We start from the raw sequence: 23,307 nt of genomic DNA on the forward strand, positions 1-23,307 counted from the left end.
CAAACTTGCATGCAGGGTAATCAAAGATATGCCAGCCAAGAGCCTCTTATGCTATTAGATGCAGGATGTAATACAGGACTCCTGGTAGTACAGACCAGTGGTCCAGAAGCCTGGATCTGCAAGTCTTAGAAATGATGAATCTATAAACAGCTGAAGGGATGAATTCTCTTCTGTTGCCTAGCTCAGTTTTGACACTTACTTGCTGAGCAGAAACAGATGCTTTATCTACATTGTTGTTTGAGCAGCAGAATAAAGGATACCTCCTTTTTGGACAAAAGCCTCTGGCAAGGGAACATCTGATAAAGATGTCCATGATGAAATTTGAATGATGCCCTCTATTTTTTTCTCCTCCATCAATTCCTATACCACTCTTTTCCCACAGACTCAGAAGTTTTAATCTATGGAGGGGTCAGATGTATCCTGATTGCCTCATGGGAACCATGTAAATAAGATGGAAAAAACTCTGTCTGTCTTGACTTAAGAGATATGTTGGTAAGGATTTAAATATACAATAAATGGCCAGTGCCTTAAACAATTAGGGAAACGCAAATAAATCAGCTACAATTTTAACATAGTTAAAATGACCGTTATTAAAGACCCAAAGTCATATATTGTAGGAAAATTAAGCAAAAGTAAAAGATAACCAGGGGGAAGTGGATCTTGGAGGTCACTGACACAAAAAATGTTGTGGAAAAACTAATTAAAATGTGGAAATACTAATTAAATTGATCTGCTCTTTATACTATGAATAGATTGAAACATCACAGGGTCTCACTTCAATGTGCAATTGTAATTAGGAGGGAATATTTCTGAGTTTATTTTTTTTAGTTGTGAAGCCATTTCAGTATATTTTTAAAGATATTGTTTATTATATAATAGGATGATGAGATATGAACAGTGAACGTTGGAGGGCAGAAGAAAAGAAACAAGAGAAAGAGAGAGGGAGGAGTTCAGAGAGTTAGGGAGGGAGATGGAAGGAGAACTGAAGAACAGATAAAGAAAATGTGGTACATTTATGCAATGGAGTACTACTCAGCTATTAGAGAAAAATGACATGATGAAATGTACAGGCAAATAGATGAAAGTAAAAGAAAAAAAAATTATCCCGAGCAAGTTAACACACACCCAGGAAAACAAACAGGATATATACTCTGATGTGTGTGGATATTGGCTATTTTTTTTTTTTTTTAATTTTTAGTGATGGAAATGAAAATATACCTAAAAGCGAAGCTTCTGGAAAAATCATTTGTTCTTCCCTGTCTTGTATCGTTCCTCAAAGTTGACTTTGGCCTCCCGCCGGGCCTTGCGTTTCAGGGCTGGGTCTCTAAAGACATCCTTGTTGACAACAGTCTTGTCCAAGGGGATATCCACAGAGTACCTGGTGGGCATGAGGTGATTGTAGTTATAAACTTTCACAAAGGACTTGATCTTTGACCTCTTGGCGATTTTCTTCTTGCCCATGGCAGCTGTCACTTTTCAGGGACACCAGAGCATGGCTGTAAGGGCTGTCTGAGGTACCATCATCGATGTTCTTCACGATGACGGCTTTGCGTCCGGAGTAGCGTCTAGCCAGGACCAGCACCACTTTCCCGGGTTTCATGAACTTGCCCATTTCGGCAGCGAGCAGCCGGAATCCAGCAGAAAGGAAAGAAGGACACCTGGATATTGGCTATTAAGTAAAGGAATATAACACCACAATCCACAAAACCAGATATTTCTTATTCAAATCACACGTGACTGAAATGTCTTCTCTTAAGAACGTTTGGAATTAGAGTGAATAAAATCAAACTTGAGAACTCCATTTCTCTATCATATGTCTATACATCTGTACTATTGTCTTGTTTGCTTCATCATTGGAGCTCATTCAAGTGGTTTTATAGTGATGTCAAATGATTTCTCTTTTTTATGTATACTTTCAGATATGGTTTCATTCTTGCTATTTCATAATGGAGCAGAAAGTTTCATAAACCAGTCAGAACTTATGCTCAGAAAATGGTCTAAAGAGTGAAGTTTTTAACACAATAAAGTCGGCTATGACAAGCAAGCAACTAAAAAAATAAAATGATCTTGCTGGTGTATGGTACTTCTACCTTTTTTGATTTGTATAATAAGAAAAATATAAATTATGAACACACATTTCTGTGTAGAGTTTGAAAATACTCCTTAGCCTGAGACATAATCAGAGGATTAGGCTATTACTAGATTACCATCATAACAAATAATAACCAGAAGTCAGATGACACAAGGTGCTCAGCATAGAACCCTGATTATTTACATGCACGTCTGTAATCCAGTGTTCTTCTACATAAGCAGCTTTTTGAAAAATTGACCATATATACAAAACAAACAGACTATGTAGTTTATTAGGACAATTTTATAAGATTATGTTGGTACTTGTTTTCAATTAGAACAAGAAAGAACTATAATAAAGAGAAATTAATATGAATTGTACTCTTCCTGTATACAGATGTATGGGAAGCTGGCCTCTTAATTTTAGTTTGGTCCTCAAAGCCTGTGATGTTTTATTTTTCTCTTCATACATATATGGAACTGAGGCTGAAAAAGGCAACTACACAGTGCCTTGACACCGTGGTGTGGGTGCCAAAGGGACAAGAATCATATTCAAGTCAATCCAATTTGTAAATAACTCCATTTGTGCAAGTTAACGGAAACTGAACTCCTCATGAAGAAGGGTCATGTTAAAATCTGGTAACTTTTAACGTTTTGAAGATAATATGAGAAAGAAATAAAAGAAATGTGAATATGACTTAAGAAAACATGAATCTCATGTGTACTGCAGGACACTCAAGATAAGTGCTTCTACATGCGATGTGTTTCATTGAGTACCACAAATCCTTTCATTTTTTTCAATATTTTAATATCCAATGTGACATTAAGTACAGTCTGAACATTTTTAGTTGCTTTAGAAGTTTACTGAAATCAGACCTACAGTAGTAATAGATTAAATTTCAAAAATAACTTAAACTAGGATTTAATACCTAGACCTCTTTGTAAAATAATTTTTTTTCCTTGTAAAGCTATTCACAAACACACACGCACAATAAACATCAGCATGTAAAAAAGATATAGCTTTCATGACAATTATTGGGCCAAGCAATTGCCTCTCATCTCATATTTATTACATAATTATGTGCATTTAAGCACAAAATAGTTTGGGATGAAAATACAAAATATATACCATAGACTATAAAATAACCAGCATTCTCTCTGTAATAACATTTTTAAGGTTTTATATTATGTCACATACTATAATGCATCAGTGAGAATTTTTAAGATGCCAGGAAGGCTGGTGTTATTTGCTTTTCATGTAGGAAGAAACAGTAGCTTGAAAAGATGAATTAACATGTACAAGTTCATGCAATTACTGGAGGGGAAATGTGACAAGCTATTTTGGAATCTTGGACAGAAATATATTGGTACCAAGCATTAATTTCTCATATATATATATATATATATATATATATATATATATATATATATATATATTTCAAATCTTTCTAAGAACATCTCTATAAAATAAAAGGAGGGCCATAACTTTCCAAATCCCCAGAGAAATATATATGTAATTTTTATTATTTCAATTTATCCATTTTCGTATATGTTTTTATTTAATGATTATTGGAAAGGTAAAATGAATAATGTTTTAATAATTTCATGGATATTGAGCATTACTAATTTCTATAATAAATATCCAATATTTTATTCACAATTTAAATATAATATGATCACTACTGTTTTTATTCTTTTAATGAAGTGTTATAATTTTGACTTTGGCTTAAAATAATCAATAACTCATGCATGGAAGTTATAATCTAATATGCTTTCAAGAATAATATTTATCATATTGACTAGCGCCGCTAGGAATTTTCTTTGAATCCAATTAGGAACACGTGTATTTGCTTTGAATAAGGCTGATTTTTCTACAGAAAAACAAATGTGTGTTTACTGCTGGCAAGAAACAGTGGATAGAAGGACCAGAAGGACGCTTCCACCTAGTTGACAATGTCTGCTGCTAGTTGTTTGGATTCAGGCCCATGAAATGTGTTTTTACACATTAAGATATAAAATAATGTGGTTTTTTTTTTTCTGTACTTACAGTAAATTTCAATTGTGACTGTGGAATACTGAATCCTAAATTGAATATGTGTACTAAAGCCCGTCCAAAGAGTGTAAGAGCCAGAGGTAGTGGTTGCCTACAAGGAAACAGTGCTGTCTGGCCAAAATAAAGAAACCCTAAATATAAATCAAAAGAACTTGTGATGGCACACAGTAGACCTGCACTAACCTAAGCAAGACAAAATATCACCTTGGGAACAGATGACATTTCTCACCCAGCTATAGGGTACTGACTGCGTGGAAGAGGTGCGGCAGATCTAAGTGTAGAGCCAGCTATTGAAGCATGATCATGTACGGGCAGTACAAACTGGCCCTGAGATATTTTTAAAGGGCAAAAGATAGACAAGTAATGAAGAGTGGTGGACATGGAATAGCTGCAGGATGGGTGGGAATGACTATAATCAAATGCATTGTATGAAATCGCCAAAGAACCAACCAACCACTAGTAACAGGTTTTTAAAGATGTGAGAAAACACTAAAAATCAAAGGGAGTAATTTATATACATTTTATAAATAAAAAACCTGAGAGATTTTTTTTTTAAGAATTCCTAGGTAAATTCCTGAAAGGAAGATCTACCAGATTTTACTCATGTAGTGCAAAGATATGCACAAAATTTTGAAATTACTTTTGACTTTTTAAATATATTACTTATTTTTTTCTTTGTATACTTTTTTTTATAATTCAGGTTACGTCCCAGTTGTTATCCCCTCTCTTGTTTCTTCCCATTCCTCCATCCCTCCCTCCCTCTTTTGTCCTACTCCCCTCCTCTAGACCTGTGACAGAGGGGACCTCCTTCCCTACCATAAGATCACAGCCGATAAGGTCAATATAGAGAGAGGAAGGGGAAACGGGCTAATATATATTAGTTAATCCTTACCAATTCTTACACTTCTTAAAATGAAAGGGCATTTCATTATACTCTAAATTTAACTGACACGAATATTCTAATTGTTTAATTGTATCAGTAGATGGTACAACTGAAATGACATTAGAGGTGAAAATGGTTTTACAATACTTAATTTTATGTGCCTGGTAGTAGTTGTATGTTCAAATTTTTAGAAAAAAAAAAGCACCATAACTAACTATACTTGAAAAGATTGCATAACTATACTTGAAAAGATTGCATAAAAACATTATCTGAGAATATTTGGCCTAGTTACTTCAAAACTCAACAAAGATATTTTCGTTTTGTTTGTTTTGTTTTTCTTGACGTTTTAGAAAACAACAATGCTCCCATCTAGGCTTCAGTCGTAGACACTGAGTACCACTTCTTCCTGGTTCACCACTGCTCACACTGCTAAAGCATGTGTACACTTTGACTCCCTTTTGCTTTCTTAAATCTAAATTATTCACCTTTTCTTCCCTTGAACACTCCAGGTTCTTGTTTTCACGTATAAAATTTTCCCTGAAGGAGTTTTCTTCCCATTCCACACAAAGTTAATCTGCCTTCATCTTTTGAAATTCAAGAAGTGGTCCCTTAGGGAGAAATGCTTGGCCTACACAATGAAGGTTAATTACCTTCTTCCTACAGAACTATTATTCTGTATCACAAGATCTGAAATGTCCTCTACAGCAATTATTAGCCTAGTTAAATTATAAAATAATCTGTTTAGTTGACAGTTTCCCGACGTGTGCAGGAATGCAAGAACCAGCTTCTCAAAATAATATGCCTATAATGTAGATACTTACATTTATCTTAGATATCTACTACATATACACATTAATGTTATAGCCATATATATATATGTATATATATACATGTTTATACACACATATAACGATATTAACTCTGCTTCTCTGGACAATTTAGACTAAGACAATTGCTATGTTCAAAACCTAGCTGATTTTAAGATTCAAGTGGGGCATAAGGATCTTGCTCAGACCATGAAAGCTTCTAGAGGATGTAGCTTTTCTTAATGTAGAAGACAATAAAACAAACAAACAAACAAACAATAACAATTTAGTCTCATCTTACTATAAAGTAGAAAAGCCTAGGCATCTTTTCAGATTTTTATAAGCTTTGTTGTTCACAGTCAGAAAACCAATTGAGCGATCCACACATGCTGCCTAGTTGTAAATACCCAGTCCTCTGAATGATCAGTATCAACATCCTATATGTTCATACTCGCTCAGGGTTCTACCCTCAAACAGTTGTTTCCATGGCAAACACTTTTATTTAATTACCTTTCAAACCCAAAGCACAAAGCTATTCACCACAGGAGTAGCAGCTGTCTATCAAATGCAAATGTAATATCTGTGATGTGATTATTAAAGTACTGGGAATATTTAATAACTTCCTAAAATAAGACACCGAGGCAGAGAGTAATGTATATACATACTGCATTATTTAAGGAGTCTTAATAATTCTATAACATTTTGAAATAGTTAAAATTCATTTTTAGGTATAAGAAAGGTTACAATGAATTTATAGCCAAGAATTTGTCTAGACTCATGGAGAAATATTAAAGTACCAATATTAAACTTCCATTTATCTGCCATACCTTATACAGAAAAATCAGAATGATAAAGATTTCAATGAACAAATATGGATTTAAGGCACAGTGAAGTCCAAGTTTCTTATGTAATGTGACTCACTCTCTAAGGCAAGAGCCAAGGAGAAAGAATGTGTTTCTCCTCAGAGGTGCAGATGGCACCCCAGTGTTGAACACCAGTTATGAGAGAATGCAGCGATGACTGCCAAAGTCTGAAGGAACTGCAGGAGTAGGACAAGCTGGAGTGACTGTTGGTTTTTCTGTGAAAGCCATTTCCACACCATGTCATTTTCATTGATCTTTTTAACTAGTTAATGAGATGCTTCACCTAACCTTGCATCATATGATCCACATCAATTTTTACCAGTTGGTTTATGAAACATGTGTACCTTTTCTTGCTAAATTTTTTTTCTTTTTTTTCCTTTTTTTTATTAATTTATTCTTGTTACATCTCAATATTTATCCCATCCCTTATATCCTCCCATTCTCTGCCGCCCCATTTTCCCATTATTCCCCTCCCCTATGACTGTTCCTGAGGGGGATTACCTCCCCTATATATTCTCATAGGGTATCAAGTCTCTTCTTGGCTACCTGCTGTCCTTCCTCTGAGTGCCACCAGGTCTCCCCCTCCAGGGGACATGGTCAAATGTGAGGCACCATAGTAGGTGAGAAAGTCATATCACACTCTCCACTCAACTGTGGAGAATATTCTGACCATTGGCTAGATCTGGGAAGGGGTTTAAAGTTTACCTCCTGTATTGTCCTTGGCTGGTGCCTTAGTTTGAGCGGGACCCCTGGGCCCAAATCTGCCTATCATATTGTTCTACTTGTAGATTTCTAGGACCCTCTGTATCCTTTTATTTTGCTATTCTCCCATGCGTCTCTCATTTAAGTGTCCCTCAGTAGAAGAGTAGATAAAGAAACTGTGGTACATATACACTATGGAATACTACTCAGCTACTAAAAACAAGGAATTCCCGAAATTTGTGGATAAATGGATTGAGCTAGAAATGATCATAATGAGTGAGTTAACCCAGAAGCAGAAAGACTCAAATGGTATATACTCACTTATATCTGCATACTAGCCCAAGGGGCATGTCCCACGAAAGCCTTCACTTACCAGGAAACTGGGACAGAGGGGAAGGCATCCTATTGGGACTCTAAATTATTGCTAAATTTTTATGTTGAGTTTATGCATTGGGTAGAATGCACGAAGAAAAGAGAAGTGGCATGTCTGCATCCCTCCTTTAGAGGCATTCATTTTATCTGCTTTACTGGAAACTACATGTGCATCTCAGAATGACATTCAGTGGCATCCTGAAGAACCTACAGGGGGAGTAGGAATCTCCAGAAGCCTCAGAGGAAAAAAAAAATCACAAGAAAATGTCAGCAGATATGAACACATCTGTTTTCATCTCACTTGAATTTTATAGTAATCAAGAGATAGTGGGGACTGACTTTCACACGAACTCTGGTGCTCCATATTTGACCACATCCCCTGGATGGGGAGGCCTAGTGGCACTCAGAGGAAGGATAGCAGGCTACCAAAAAGAGACTTGATACCCTATGAGCATATACAGGGGTGAAGTCCCCCTCAGTCACAGACATAAAGGAGGGGAGTAGGTGGAAAGCGGGAGGGAGGGAGGGAGGGAGGAAAGGAGGGAGGGAGGAATGGGGTACAAAGGATGGGATAAGAAGTGAGATGTAATATGAATAAATTAATAAAATATTTTTTAAAAGAGTGAAAACAAGAGTTTTAAAAAAGTCTTATGCTGACCTAGCATCTCCAGATCTTGCCATAAAGACATCCTAGGCGCAGCTGTCACCATTTGCAACAAGTGCTACAGAAACTCCAGGCTGCTGGTGTTGGCGCATTGTTCTGAAAATGCTAAACAGAAAATGCATCGAGGCATCGAGGCAGGAATTTTCAGCCACGTGGTCAATTTTGATCAGAATAGTCACGTCCATAGACAAAGGTGCAAAGAATCCATAGCAAGTAGTACCTGAAAATGCCAGTAACATGTCTACATAGAGATGCTCCTAAGGTTGGCCAGAACTCAAGTCAGGAATTGTATGTCCAAACAAAAGGAACACATTGCAAAGACGAAAAGATGCCTGGAGTCCTCAAATTAACAGAAAGTTACCTGAAATTCTTCAGATTTGACATTTAAAGCATATGGCGAGTGTCAAGCACTAGCTTAGTTGCTGAGATGGTGCCATGCAGAGGGAAGCTCAGGAATGACTGAGGTTCAGAAGTGACAAGCAAGAGTATAGCTCATTCAGGAACAACACATGACACTGAATTTGTGATGGTTTAGAAGGTATTTCAAATTGGCAATACCATGAAAGAATATTCAAATAGCCATTCTGTTTTTACAGTCAGGAAAGTAGTCGTGACATTCAGTAAATTACAAGAGGCACATAAGGATTCTTTCTAATGTGTGTCAATTCATATTTAGCAGTTCCTTGATTGTGTACCCATGCTGAGCTCACAATTCTAGGCAAAACCATGCTTCTACCTCCCAAGTGCTGTGGTTACAGAAGTGTACTATTTCTGCATAGAAAATCCATGGCTTAAATGTAACATTTTCAAACTGTGATGGTTTACAAAAATATAATTTCACTGTATATCAGACATATTTACATTTTAGAATTTGAGGCATGTTCTGTTGAAAATTCTCTCGTCTGACTAGAGCCTTAGCACTGAGCAAAAGCTTTTCTTTACTTGCCAATTTTTCTGAAAGGTCAGAGAAACTCAGGTGCTGTTAGGTATTTTTACTTTAAAATTGGGATAGGTATGTAACTGATTTCAGGTGCTGGGGAGAATTTCTAAGTCTATTCTCCCTCTCATGTGCCCTGCACCCATGAGCAGAGCTTTAAAAATCATGATACCTTTGTAATGCATTCAGAAGCCTTTTCAGTGTTATAAATTTATTTTAGCAAAAAATTAACACATGTAAATAACAAGTATTCAGAGGCTCTTTTAACTGACTAGAGAATACATAGGCATATTGCACCTGTGCAGCATGTAGACCTCATGGGTATTTGTTATACACTTTCTCCTTTGCTTAGAAGTGAACTAAGGACACTTATGGGTTGTTACTGTCTGGCTAACCAGCACTATTTGAGGATATTAGACGTGAAAACAAACATAAGGGATCATCAATCTCATAAAAGAAATAAAACTAGAAGAGAAACAACAGATTACCACTCACAAAGTGATAGCAGCTCACTTCAAAACTCCATTCCCACCAGTTACAGTTCATAAGGACAAGAATGAAAGAGAGACACACGGCAGTTTAATGAGATTATAAACCAGATAGACCCACACGTCATCTATATATCAGTCCACCATACACAGATGAATTCGCGTACTTCTTCAGCAGCATGCCTGTGTATGTGTGTGTATGTGCATGTATATGTATGTATGTGTATATATATATGAATATTATTAAGCTGTAAACAATGAAATTTTCAGGTAAAAGAATATATTTGTAAACATTACACTGATGAGGTCCCTAAAGTACAGAAAGGCCAACACCATATGGTCTACCTCACATACATTTATTGCTTATATTTTTATTGAATGTGTTTAGCTTATAAAATTTGTGGAAGCAAGGTAGAATTAAAAACATGCCACAGAAATTAAGCACATTAATGGAGGGAGACATTAAAACATAGGTAAAATGAAAATGGACATATAGAAAGTTAGGGACTGAAATAAGTATAGTTACGGTATAGGGCTTTGGGAATTGAGACGGTGGTAGGAGGTTTAACTAAAATTAAAGATGTATTTAAAATCTACATGGAAACTTTCTATCTTGTAACCAAAGGAAACTTACAGAGCAGCTCATAGAACAAAGGCATATGAAAGGAGAGGAATGCAATATTATGTATTAAAGATGTAAGTGTAGGTTGAGTCAAAGTAAGAGAGGAGTGCAGAGGATAGATGGTAGGTTGGCTAAATCAAAGGATACCTAATGGAAATATGGACATCTGTTAACAATTAAGCCTAGACTCATAACTTGATAAAGTGCCATGAATCAGGGACTCTGAATGCTTACATGTAGATGGGTTGCCTGTGTCAGTCATCTTTATCCAAGACTAAGGTGACATCATAGAAGGTTGAGAAAAAGGAATGCAAACAGCAGAAGATGAAGGAAGCATCAGTGAAATGCTGTCCTTTGCACGTGGCTTGACTGATATACATAACAAATCACAGCATCTGCGTATGCTTGGTCACAATTAAGCAAACCCATAATGAATGTGGTGGGGATTTGAAGGCTTCACCCCAAGACATGGAGGTGCTGGTCACCGATGCTATTGAAAGAAGAAGGTCGCTTTTCTTCGGGAAGTGAGCTCAAGTAGTATGTCTATATCACAGTGAATAGTCCTATATTAATAAGCATATGGATAATGCTGATTGACCCCGATGCCTATCGATGATAATATTAATAATACAAATACTAACATTACTACTACTAATAGCAATAATAAAAAAAGAAAACATGAACTTGAGAGACAGTTTGATGATTCTCAGCATAATTAGGATGGAAGTAGTGAGATATAGATAAAATCAAAACCTGTTCTATACAAATATAAGATTTTCAAAAGATAAATAAAAATATTGTATAAAAATTTCTAAGGAGTCTTGGATTCTTTTTCAGAAGGAATATAAGCATATCTTTTACTACACAAAAACATATGTAAATAAGGTCACATAGGAATTAATTGACTAATTATAGATATAGATAATTATAGATATCTAAAATTTTGCTGTTTTCCTAACATAAGATGTAGAGCTGGAGTTACACGTCATGGTGAGTCATTTTACATAGATACTAAAAGCAGAACTCAGCTTCTCTGGAAGAGCAATATGAGATTTTAACCACTGAGCTATCTCTACAGGGCCCTAGTTTGATATGTTAATTTTGATTCATAACTTGCCTTCTCTTCACTAACCCTCAGGCTCTGCCTTATCAGTGTTTATATGCTGCATGAGTACATATGCTGCATGGCATGAGTACAAGTTGTATTTTCCTCATCTTTTGTGGCTGTGATCTATAATTAGTCCAAGGAGGAAATGGCTGTAGTATCTTCCATATCAAGCTCATTCAGTGGTTACTAAGAATGGTAGACTACGTCATCATGCTCCACAATTATTCCTCCGTCGTGAAAATTTTGATCATGCTGCGTAAGTCAGGCATTCAAGTCCACGTTTATGTGTACGTGTTGCTTATTTTTTCGTAGTTAAGCTGAGTTTTGGTTCCTTCATCCTAGCATGAGATTCTCATCTGAGCATTGGTAAACGCTAAGTTCTGACTTTATATTACGTTAAGCCAGAATTGGACAACGTCTTTATGTAAATAATGAAATGAGTGTTGTTTTAAATTACTGCTAACATTAAGTACATGTCTACTGATACTTTAATGTACATTACATAACTATGTAAAACATCAACTGTAAGAGGATGCGCTGTTTGTAACTGCTGAAAACACTATAAGCCTATAGGTAATTATTCTTCCACACTCATTCCATCGGCATACCTATAAAATCATAGAAAATTCTGCTTTCATGAGATATTTCAGAATTCTTTGTTCTCTGTCTAACATCGGTAAATATCTATAGTTAGAAAACTCCTATTTGCTTAATTTAATAATCATATGTGCTAATAATAATTTGCCATAATAGTATAATTTAATAAAGCATATATTCATCTAACCTACATATATTACAAACAATTATTAGTTATATTGCATCTAATATCTAAGGCTGGCACTGACCTAAAGATAATATTACTTTAAAAACATTTTCAATGTACAACTATACTGTAGCTGAACTATGCAACTGAATGTGGTTTTCATAACCAAGTTTTAAATATATTTTATTAATTTATTCATATTACATCTCAATTGTTATCCCATCCATTCTATCCTTCCATTGCTTTCTTCCTCCCTCCCATTTTCCCCTTACTCCCCTCCCCTATGACTGTGACTGAGGGGGACTTCCTCCCCTTGTATATGCTCATTGGGTACCAAGTCTCTTCTTGGTTGCCTGCTATCCTTCCTCTGAGTGCCACCAGGCCTCCCCATCCAGGGGACATGGTTCATTTGAAAGGCAGACCCCACTCTCCACTCAACTGTGGAGAATGTCCTGTCCATTGGCTGGGTCTGGATAGGGGTTTGGAGTTTACTGCACGTATTGTCCTTGGCTGGTGCCATAGTTTGAGCAGGACCCCTGGGACCAGATCTGCCCATCATTATATTCTTCTTATAGGTTTATAGGGCCCTCTGGATCCCTCTATTTCCCCATTCTCCCATGATTCTCTCACCTGGAGACCCATTAGGATGTCCTACCTTCTGTCCCACTTTTCTAGTAAGTGAAGACTTTCATGGGACATGCCCTTTGGGCTAGTGCTCAGATATTAGTGAGTGTATACCATTTGACTCTCTCTGCTTCTGGGTTATCTCGCTTATTATGATCATTTCTAGTTCAATCCATTTATCCACAAATTTGGGGAATTCCTTTTTTTTAATAGCTGAGTAGTATTCCATACTGTATATTTACCACAGTTTCTTTATCCATTCTTCTACTGAGGGACACTTAGGCTGTTTCCATGTTCTGGCTATTATGAATAAGGTTTGGAATAAGGCTTCCTAAAGACACAGATATCCCACTCCTTGGAATATAGCCAGAAGATGCTCCAGCACACAACAAGAACATTTGCTCATAACCAATTTTTTTGTATAACTTATCTAACATTAAGCTTGTCTGAACTACTTAGCTGTCTAGGTTACTTCTCTATGGATTTGAGTAAATACCATGACCAAGGCAACTTATAAAATAAAGCATTTAACTGATGGCTTGCGTACAGTGTCAGTGAGCTAGCCCATGGCCAGCATGGTGAGGAACATGACTGCAGGCATGCAGGAAAGCACGGCTCTGGTTTTGTAGCTGTAAGCTCACATCTGCTCTATAGGAATAAGGCAGGAAAAGGGCAACACTGTTACTGACATGGGCTTTTGAAATCTCAAAGCCATTCTGGGTAACTGATCTCCTTGAACAGGACATGCCTTCTAATTCTACCTACATATTGCATCAACTGTAGATCCAGTAATTAAATATAGGAACCTATGAGGGACATTCTCATTCAAACAACCAGACTTGACTCTAAAACATCAAGGAAAGATGTTCTTTGAGTCTCCTTGGAGAAGAGTCTTATGGCAAATTGGTCAAGTTCTTTTGTCAAGAAACAGTGAAGGTGTGTGCTGAAATTGGCAGAATATGTGCAAACACCTGTTAACCATACTAATAAGCATATCCTGCAAATATTGTTGAAGGTTTTATATAATAGTCATTTGGATACCTATTAATATTTCTGCTGCAGGAGAAATAAGTAATTTAAGTAGCTAAAATTCAGACATTTCATCTTTCTTTAATTCCACAAAAAAATGGAATGAAATTTGTTGCCATTAAGGAAAAAAAATAATTTCAGCAGGTGACATCTAGTGCAATTAATTAGTATTAACAGAACACACAGGAATACAAAATTCAAGGACAGCTTCTTGTCTATTGCTTTATCATCACTCTTTTTTTGGTGAAGCAGGCAGGACACTCTGCCAAGTCTCTGAAATATTATCCTGGCCACACAAGACATTTGGGAAAACTCTCCTTTCCTCCTCACTGATTACTACATTTTATAGTGTTTTAGACAAATTAGCATTGTTTCTGCTAACGCCTGCAGACATCAACCCTCTTTCCTTTATGCTTGTCACGTTGTGTAGCTAATGGAAAGAACTATTGTTTCCAACAGTCGCAGTGTTGCTCTTCCTGCAACCTTTTAGCTTGTCTATCCCCATTGTCTGACATGGAGCTCAAACAAAAACAGCTCACCCTTAGAGTTTGGTAAGAAATATTAATATACAAGTATATTGATTCGGTGTATTGTTACAAGAAAATTAAAATAAAATTATAACAGTTTGTGGAACAAACACAATATGAAAGGGGACAAACAAGAGTGGAATAGTTTGAAGGGGGAGAAAAAGCCACAAGACAGAGAGAATGGGATCAGTTGTTGAGAGAGTAAACCAAATGAAGCGTGTATGAGGAAGTCATCAAGAAACTAGCCAGAAAAAAAAAAAAAAAAAAAAAAAAAAAAAAAAAAAAGAAAGAAAGAAAGAAAGAAAGAAAGAAACTAGCCAGTTTGTAAGTGTCTTTAGTTTTCATTACCGAGAAGAAACATCATGACCATGGCAACACTTTTTATTCACATCTTATTTTTTCCCTTTAATTAATTTATATAATGACTCTACAGTCTAATCATAGGCCCTTCCTTACTCTCCCCCTAGTCCCTTCCCACATTCCACTACTCTCATCCCCCTCACATTCTCTTCAAAGAGGAGGAGGTCCCCATTGGTCCCACCTCTCCCTGGTAAATAAAATCACAGGGGACTAAGTGCATCCTCTCCCACTGACGCTAGAAAGGCAACCCACCTAGGGGAAAATGATCTAAAGTCTGGCAAAACAAAAGGTATTTACTTGGGACTGGCTTACAGTTCAGATATTTAGTCAATTGTTGTCATGGCAAGAAACATTGCAGCATGAAGGTAGACATGGTGCGGGAGAAGGAGCTAAGAGTGCTATATCTTAATCTGCATGCGGAAGAGGAAGACTGTGAGCTACAACCTGCATATCAGGAATATTATATGAGGCCTCAAAGCCCACCACCACAGTGACACACTTGTTCCAAAAGAAGCCATACCACCTAATAGTGCCACTCTCTATGGGCCAAGCATTCAAATACATGAGACTTTGGAGGCCATTCCTATATCCATCCAATTAAGGCTTTTTAAAAAATGTTGGAATATAGATACTCTGCTTGATTGAATAAATCTGACCCCAGAAGTTGGGCAACTTCCCTATAAGTTCTTGGTCACACAGACCTGTGAAGCCCAGCAAAACAATTAAGGATATTGGGTTCCAAAACAGTGCAATGATAAGACCTTACTGCTAAATGTCCCACACACTATTGCTGCCTGACATAAGGATATCAAGCTAGGATTGGCCTATAAGTTTCATCTATGCTAGATAGGGTTCAAGGTACTAGAATGTACTATGACTGCTTCTGGGGATAAAGTACCCTCGGTTATCTTTTTCAGCTGTGGAACAGTCATGCTATACCACCAAGAAAGACGTGCAATAGTATCATGAGACTGCAATGCTCAACCAAATAACTTCTGATTGGATTTGAGGCTTGTTTCATGAGAGAGAGTTCATACCCTGTACTGTGTACCTGGCGAAAAAAGCCTCTTGTAAGGGATATAATAGGGTCTAGTAGGGAAGTTATTACTGTTGTTCTTCCAAATGAACATGAAATGGACACCAAATTGCCTTGTAAATATTTGTAGTTATGTCCATAAGTTGGTGCTACTGTGAGCTTTGGCTAGAGACTCTTCTTTGCAATGAGCGCAGCTACAGCAAATATTTACAATTGGTTACAGTGCTGAGATTAACTGACAGTGATGAGCCCTAAATGGGACATCTACTTTAACCACAAATTGAATGTTCGTAATAGATTGGAGAAAAGATCCTGGAAAGAATATGAGGTGGAAGAAGGAATGAAGTATTGGGGAACAGTACTCTAGACTTAAGGTCAATGTATTCATAAGTTTACATCAGCTTTATTCACAATGCCCTGTTTTAAGGTAACTATAAAACAAGAGCACTAATTTGGAATAAAGACATGACTAATATTTAAGGAATTAGAAGCTCTTATTAAACTTATCTGATCATAATACTTCATCTATGAGTTATGATATCATTTCCTATAACAATATCTGCATATTGTTTTAGTCTTTTAAATATGAATGAAAAATAAAATATGCATTCAGTTTGTTAATACATGAAGTACTTTGTCTTCAAGTTCAAATCTTATTTTAACAAAAAATTTATAAAGCAAAGATACATAAGTTTAATTTTGACTATTAAAGCTAAATAAGAATGTTCATGTTTCTTACCCTGTTGGATTATATAATAGAACTGCATATATCATCTCTCCTTTGGTAAACATTCGGAATTTTCATTCCCACAGACATGGAATTCTCTCATTATTGAAAGACTAAGTATTCTTCCATTACAATATCCTACATTAAAATCTAATGATCTGCTAAAGTTTGAAGAAATGTTAACTTTTCAATACTATTGTTCATATTTTATTATATCAGTATAAGTGCTGTAACCTTGGCCACCTTCATCTCTATAATTTACCCCTGTATTTGGGGAAACCTTCCTAAATTTGTTACTATTGGAGTAGCTTTTATATCTTCTGTGCTTTGACACATATATGCAAATGACATCGAGGGGTGTTTTTCTTAATTTTGAGACATTTTCATAATTGCTATACTATGCTGTATTACTTTGCATCCTCTCCAAAGTGAATAAACCTTCCTCTGTGACTATATCTTCATCTGCATCTGTTGTCATTCATTTCCTTGATGCTTGTCGCCCTGATTGGGGTTGGTGAAGTCTCAAAGTAATTTTACTTTACATTTTCCCAAAGGCTAAATGTGTAGAGCACTTTCAAAATTACTTATTAGTCGTTTGTATTTCAAGCACTTTCCTAACTAAGCCATCTAAACCGTGACCCAGCTATATCACTGCTAAAGGACCCAAATTCTACTACAAAGACATTTGTACATCCATGTCTATCGCTACACTCTTTCGCAATAAACAGGAAACTGCACTATCTTAAATGCCTATGGCAGATGAAAGGAAAATGAAAATGTGCCATATATGCACAACAGAATTTTATTCAACTGTAGGAGTGAATGGGTGAAGCGTAGTGGGAAATGTATAGTTTTGATCAGTATTGCATTAACTGATATAACCAAAGACAAGAATTTTATGTTCCCTACAATGCAGATCCTCGTTTTTCATGATTATATGTGTGCATATACATGAGTGAGTGTAGGTGCAAGATATAAATCCAGAAAAGAGAACAGGAGAGGGGAAATGGTGTTGAGAAATAGTTGGTATGTGTTAGTATACATGTGCCATGGAGGCAGAACTGAAGCTACAAGGAGGAAAGGCTACCGAAGATGGGGGGGATAATAAGTGGAAAAGAAATGAACAAAAACTAATTTTACTTAGTCCCAAATTTTGTTGATAATACAACAGCGAAACTTAATTCCCTGTATGCTAATTAAATTTACATATAATTTTATCAGAAACCCTATAAGATAATGTTAATCATTCCTATTGCCTGAATCCTTTCCAGGAAGTTCTTAGTAATCTGTTGTCACCTTTGTTTAAGGGATTGAGAAGATTTAATGCATTATTGAAGATAAAATTTCTTTTTATATGACTTTGTAGTTTCTGTCTACTGCCAGTGTTTCTACTAAATAAGAATGAGGCCTTTGCCATCCTTAAGTGTTAATTAATAAAATAATTTTAAATAAAGCATATTACAGGCAGATCTGGACCCAGCAGTGGCTGAATAAACTGATGCACCAACTGAGGACAATGCATGCAGAGAATCTAGGTGCCTGTCAATGGACAGCTCATTCCCCAAGGTTGGAGGAGGAGCAGGGACTTGCTCTGACATGAACTCTGGTGCCTGTGATTTGATCACTTCCCCTCAGTGGGGAGGCCTTGTGAACACACATGGGAAGGGGATGTGTATATCCAGAGGAGACCTGATAGATTGTGGTGAGCTGGTGGGGGAGGAGGGCTTCTCTTTGTCAAAGGTATAGGGGAGGGGAGGATAACAGAAGAGGGAGGGAGAGTGGGACCTGGAGTATAAGAGTGAGCAGAAAACAATTGGGATGTAATGTGAATAAATTATAATAAATAAATAAATTATAAAAAGAAGATCATAGCAATAAAATAATAATAGACATCATCTATTTGTTTATATTGAACTGTTATAATATTATACTTGTTCACTTAACATTCGCTATTGCTGCTAATTTGAGTAGTTGACTATTTCCAGGTTAGACATTAACTCTTTCTAGAAGGATATGTGAACACAGGAGACACAGCATTTATAAGATTCAGTACACACTATAGCATCCAACCTCCACTGGGATTTTTCAAGATTTTTCCTGCCAAAGAATGTGAAAAAGAAAAATGTGCCTATAGAGAAACTTCTAGGAAAGTGGAGAAGGCAGTGGACAAGGCAGTCATGTGGAGATGCCTGAATTGATGGCAGGTGTTAGGTGCAAGACTGGTGATTGAGAAAAGTGGAACTTTCAGGAATGCAGATATTGCTGGAGGCCACACCATAGTTAATAGTCTCTAGGATTTAGGCACCATGATAATCACAAAAAACCACAGTGAAGGATTTGGAAGGACACTTGAATCACCTGGACTTTGACATCAATATGCCAGAGTATAACTGAAAAAAAAAATCACATTTTGTTATTTAACATCTAAAAATATTTTATATAGTTGTAGAGGTCATTTGGCAACATTCACTCACCATAACTAATAAAAAGCAGTTACTTCAGCAGCTGGAAAGATAAAGGGAGAGATGGTCCATTACCACCTTGGGCAAAGACTTTTTGTGTGTGAGGAATAAAATGATCTGCTCAATCGAAAATTTGATACAGCTGCATAAATAGAACCCTGTTTTCACAGATGGAATACCGTAGTAAAAGTAATGCCCTGGGAAGACATGAAGCCTCAATGAGAGCTGTCTATGTGAAACCTTGTCCACCAAGAGGAAGAGCATTTCTTCTCCAAAACAGAGATGGAACCAAGAGTCGCTTGAGGATGATAGAAATATTTTGGTTTCCACTTATTAAACATTAATATGAAATGTCACACAACCATGGTTCCCAAAGAGAGCTCAATTTTACCACTGTAATGTGGTTTTTGTGGGAATTACAAGATAACCTTGGCATGGGTACAGCTTGAATTAACTGTCAAAGAGTAACTGTGAGTTGATGAAGCTTAATTGGGGAACCCACTGATTTGTCCATTGTAACAGTAAGCAATATTAAGCACACTCTACCCTATGATGAGTAAGATTGGTACAGGCCATGGCCTGAAAAGGAATGATAGTTACAGCTCTATTGTAGGATATGTCACCAAGACCTAATGTGATGATGGCATAGGATGAAGGGCTTCTGAAAGAATATTACAGGAAAGGAAGAATTGAAGACATCAAGGGAAGCTACCCCGCTCTAAACTATCACCTATTGGGGTTTTCCATTCTGATATCAACTCTCATGTTGCTGAATATTTTAGGGCCCACATGGAAATCTCACAGAACATGTGAATCAGGGCTGTGTGGGGTGAAAACTTAAGAATAGAAAATTGGATAATGAGGATAACTACAATAATTTCCACAATATAATCTCCTTTGACCTCTGTCCTTTACCACAGCAAATGCAGCTGCGGTGGTGCAATGTGTCGGCAAGTCTGGATTCTTGTACTCAACAGTGCACAGTGATTAAAATTTCTCCTTGACCTTGACATGCACTTTCTGTCTGTATAATGATATACTTTTTATAAAAGCATTTTTAAATCTCCCTGATGTGAAAAAAACAATGTTATCTGAATTAAATTAACAAAGAGTGTATTTGATTTATAAAAACACATGAAATGTTATTATATACATTAAAGGAGACAGAGATAAATTGAAACAATATGTATAGAAAAACAATACCATAATATTGTAAATTTATTCCCTGCTGTTTTAAATATACCTTCAGATTAATAATTATTTCAAGAGAAATTTTACTAGAATTAAAAATTCAATTTTATACATGAAAGTTCTACAACTGTAGATGAGGTAAATTAATCAGAAAAAGGAGTATTGTGGAGACACAAATAGGATAAGAACATAAAGCAAGAAGAAAATAAATAGAAATCACGGATGGTCTACGATTAGATCAATGATATAATCTGATTTTCAGAAAATGGCAGAAGTTTACATAGAACACAGGTGGATGGTGTATTATAGATTAATAGTTGGATGAAAACATTAAATAAATAAGTAATGAGGTAATGTTTTGTAAAAGAGGGAAATAAAGTAGAGATTTTTTTTATTATAAATTTGTATGTGTGTATGTGTGCATGTGCGTATGGGTGTTTGTGTACGTGTATGTGTGTCCCAAAAATGTTACATTATGAGAATTAAAACCTTTTTGGGACAAAATAATGTGTAAAAATTTTCGATCACCAGCCTAGGCAGTATTTCTTCTATGCCTCAAACACAGAACATAGAGGGGATACTCTATAAAGATAAAATTAACCTGTTGTCCACACGGATCTATAAGCACTGGTTGAATTTGCAAGATGGCACTTAGGATGGTGTTTGTCTGAAGCTCCTTGTCCTGTTGAGATGTAGAGGAATTCCAGCCTTCCAATGTTAGAGATGAACATGTGAACTCTGTGGGTGCAGACTCTGAAATTGTGCAGCAGCTAGGAACAAGAGCCCACTTCCATGCCTATGAGAATATATAGGGGGAGGTAATCCCCCTCAGGAACAGTCATAGGGGAGGGGAATAATGGGAAAATGGGGGGGGGAGGAATGGGAGGATACAAGGGATGGGATAAACATTGAGATGTAACAAGAATAAATTAATAAAAAAAGAATAAAAAAAAAAGAAAAGAAAAAAAAAAAACACAGAACAGCTAAATTTAAAATGCTAACATGTAAAACATACCGCATGTTTTGTTGGAGGAAGGCTGAAGTACCTACTACAGAGTAACAAAGTGCACACCAGGCCCAGACCAAGGAGCAAGCTGCCTCACAAGAAAGAGGTGACCGCCTTGTATTGGAAAACAAATGACAACCCAGGTAAGCAGTGCAGGAAACAGCTCAAACAGACTGAGGTTACCAAGAAGAGACTTGATACCCTATGAGCATATACAGGGGGAGGAAATCTCCCTCAGGAACAGTCATAGGGGAGGGGAATAAGGGGAAAATGGGAGGTAGGGAAGAATGGGAGGATACAAGGGATAGGATAACCATTGAGATGTAACAAGAATAAATTAATAAAAATTTAAAAATAATTTATCCTTACCTAACAAACATGAAATAATACTTAAAAATCCATGTGCTGGAGAAAGATGGAGCCTTACATCCACAAGTACTGCAAATAGGTGATAGACTAGGATCATAAAATCTACTTCGGGAAATTTAAATGTTTTTAATGTGAAAATTTGGTCTTTTTAAATGGCTTTTCTAGAAAATTATTTTCTTTCATCTTTTCGTTTTTCTTTTGGTTTTTTGAGACAAGGTTTCTATGTGTAGTCCTTGCTGTCCTGGAACTCACTCTGTATACCAGGCTAGCCTTGAGCTCAGAGATCTGCCATTTTCTCTCTTCTGAGTGCTGGGATTAAAGGAGTGCACCACCACTGTGCAACTAGAATATAATTTTCAACTCAAGAGCAGTTGGCCAAGCAAAACTGACTTCATGTGGTATGCATACTTGACTGTGTCCTTTTGATGTTGGTTTTGCTTTGTTTTGTTTCTAAGAGAGAGGAAGAACATGACACTGGGTAGAGGAGATATAGAAGGAGTTGAGAGAGGGGAAAGAATGTGATCAAAATACATGTAATGAAATATAATAATAATAATAATAATAATAATAATAATAATAATAATAATAATAATGTGTTTTTAAAGAAAGAAAAGAATCCAAATCTTCTGCAACCATTCTGCTGATTTCAATAGGAGTTTACCCAAAAACACCCGCAAGACATGCTCAGAGCAACGTTTGTACAAAGAAATGAAATCACTCAAGCTGAAAGCTGAAGCAAGCAGATCAGAGTGTAATGAGAAAGAGCCTGCGCCTCGCTGAAGTTTCAGACCAGCTAAAGTTACACAGTGAGACTGTCTCAAAAAATAATATGATAAACAAAGCCATTCTATCATTCCCTCTGGTGTTTTAAAAGACACATATTCAGTGGCACAGGAAAACTGTATCACATGCCTCAAGTAGAATTTATTTTTGGGTTGTTTTGAAGTCCAAACTTGTTAAAAGTCCCATGTAATAGTTTATTGATTAACATGACAGAAATTCGTATCTAAGACCTGCTTCATGGAGGTGTCCCATTAAGCTGAATGAAATTTGTTTTCACTAAAAGATGTATGTTATTCAGTTTAACAGCCAAACCCCAAAGTTAAATCTCTTGATTGTGGCCATCTGGACTGCTGGTAGCAAAAAGCCATTGCAGCCAGATCTTAAATATGGTTTCTTCCTGTCCAGTGCTTCTGCCTGAACATAAATGGCAGTATAATTTCTTCGTAATACTGAATCAAGCTGCTCTGCTCTCACATCTATGTTCTAATAGGACTAAATTTCACATCAAAATATAATTCTTATGGGAAATTCATCTCCAAAGATACAGAAATTGGAGGGCCACAGTTGGCAGTCGGATGTGGAGGAGCAATTCTCTTGAGGAAAGCATGTGCTTTACTCCATCACTTCTATAAAGTATGTGTGCATATTTTTTGCCTGTTCATGTTAATCTATGTACCCCTACATTTACCTATACAAATTTATTAGCAATGGTAGCATTGCCATTAATGGGAAAGTGCCTACTAATGTGGAATTTTAAATTGAAGAACTAAATTTAAAATTATAGACCATAGGCAGTCATACTTACACTGGTTTGCAATTTAGCATGTGGGAGGACAAAAAAGAAGAATATGAGTTCAAAGCC

The 23,307-nt window shown here is 36.4% G+C and overlaps 1 pseudogene; it reads right to left on the reverse strand.

Moving 5' to 3' along the window:
- Positions 1–1,218: 1,218 nt before the first annotated feature.
- Positions 1,219–1,652, reverse strand: LOC127205635 (60S ribosomal protein L27-like; annotated as a pseudogene).
- Positions 1,653–23,307: the final 21,655 nt, after the last annotated feature.

Source organism: Acomys russatus, chromosome 22 (assembly GCF_903995435.1).
Source record: "Acomys russatus chromosome 22, mAcoRus1.1, whole genome shotgun sequence".
Taxonomy (NCBI): domain Eukaryota; kingdom Metazoa; phylum Chordata; class Mammalia; order Rodentia; family Muridae; genus Acomys; species Acomys russatus.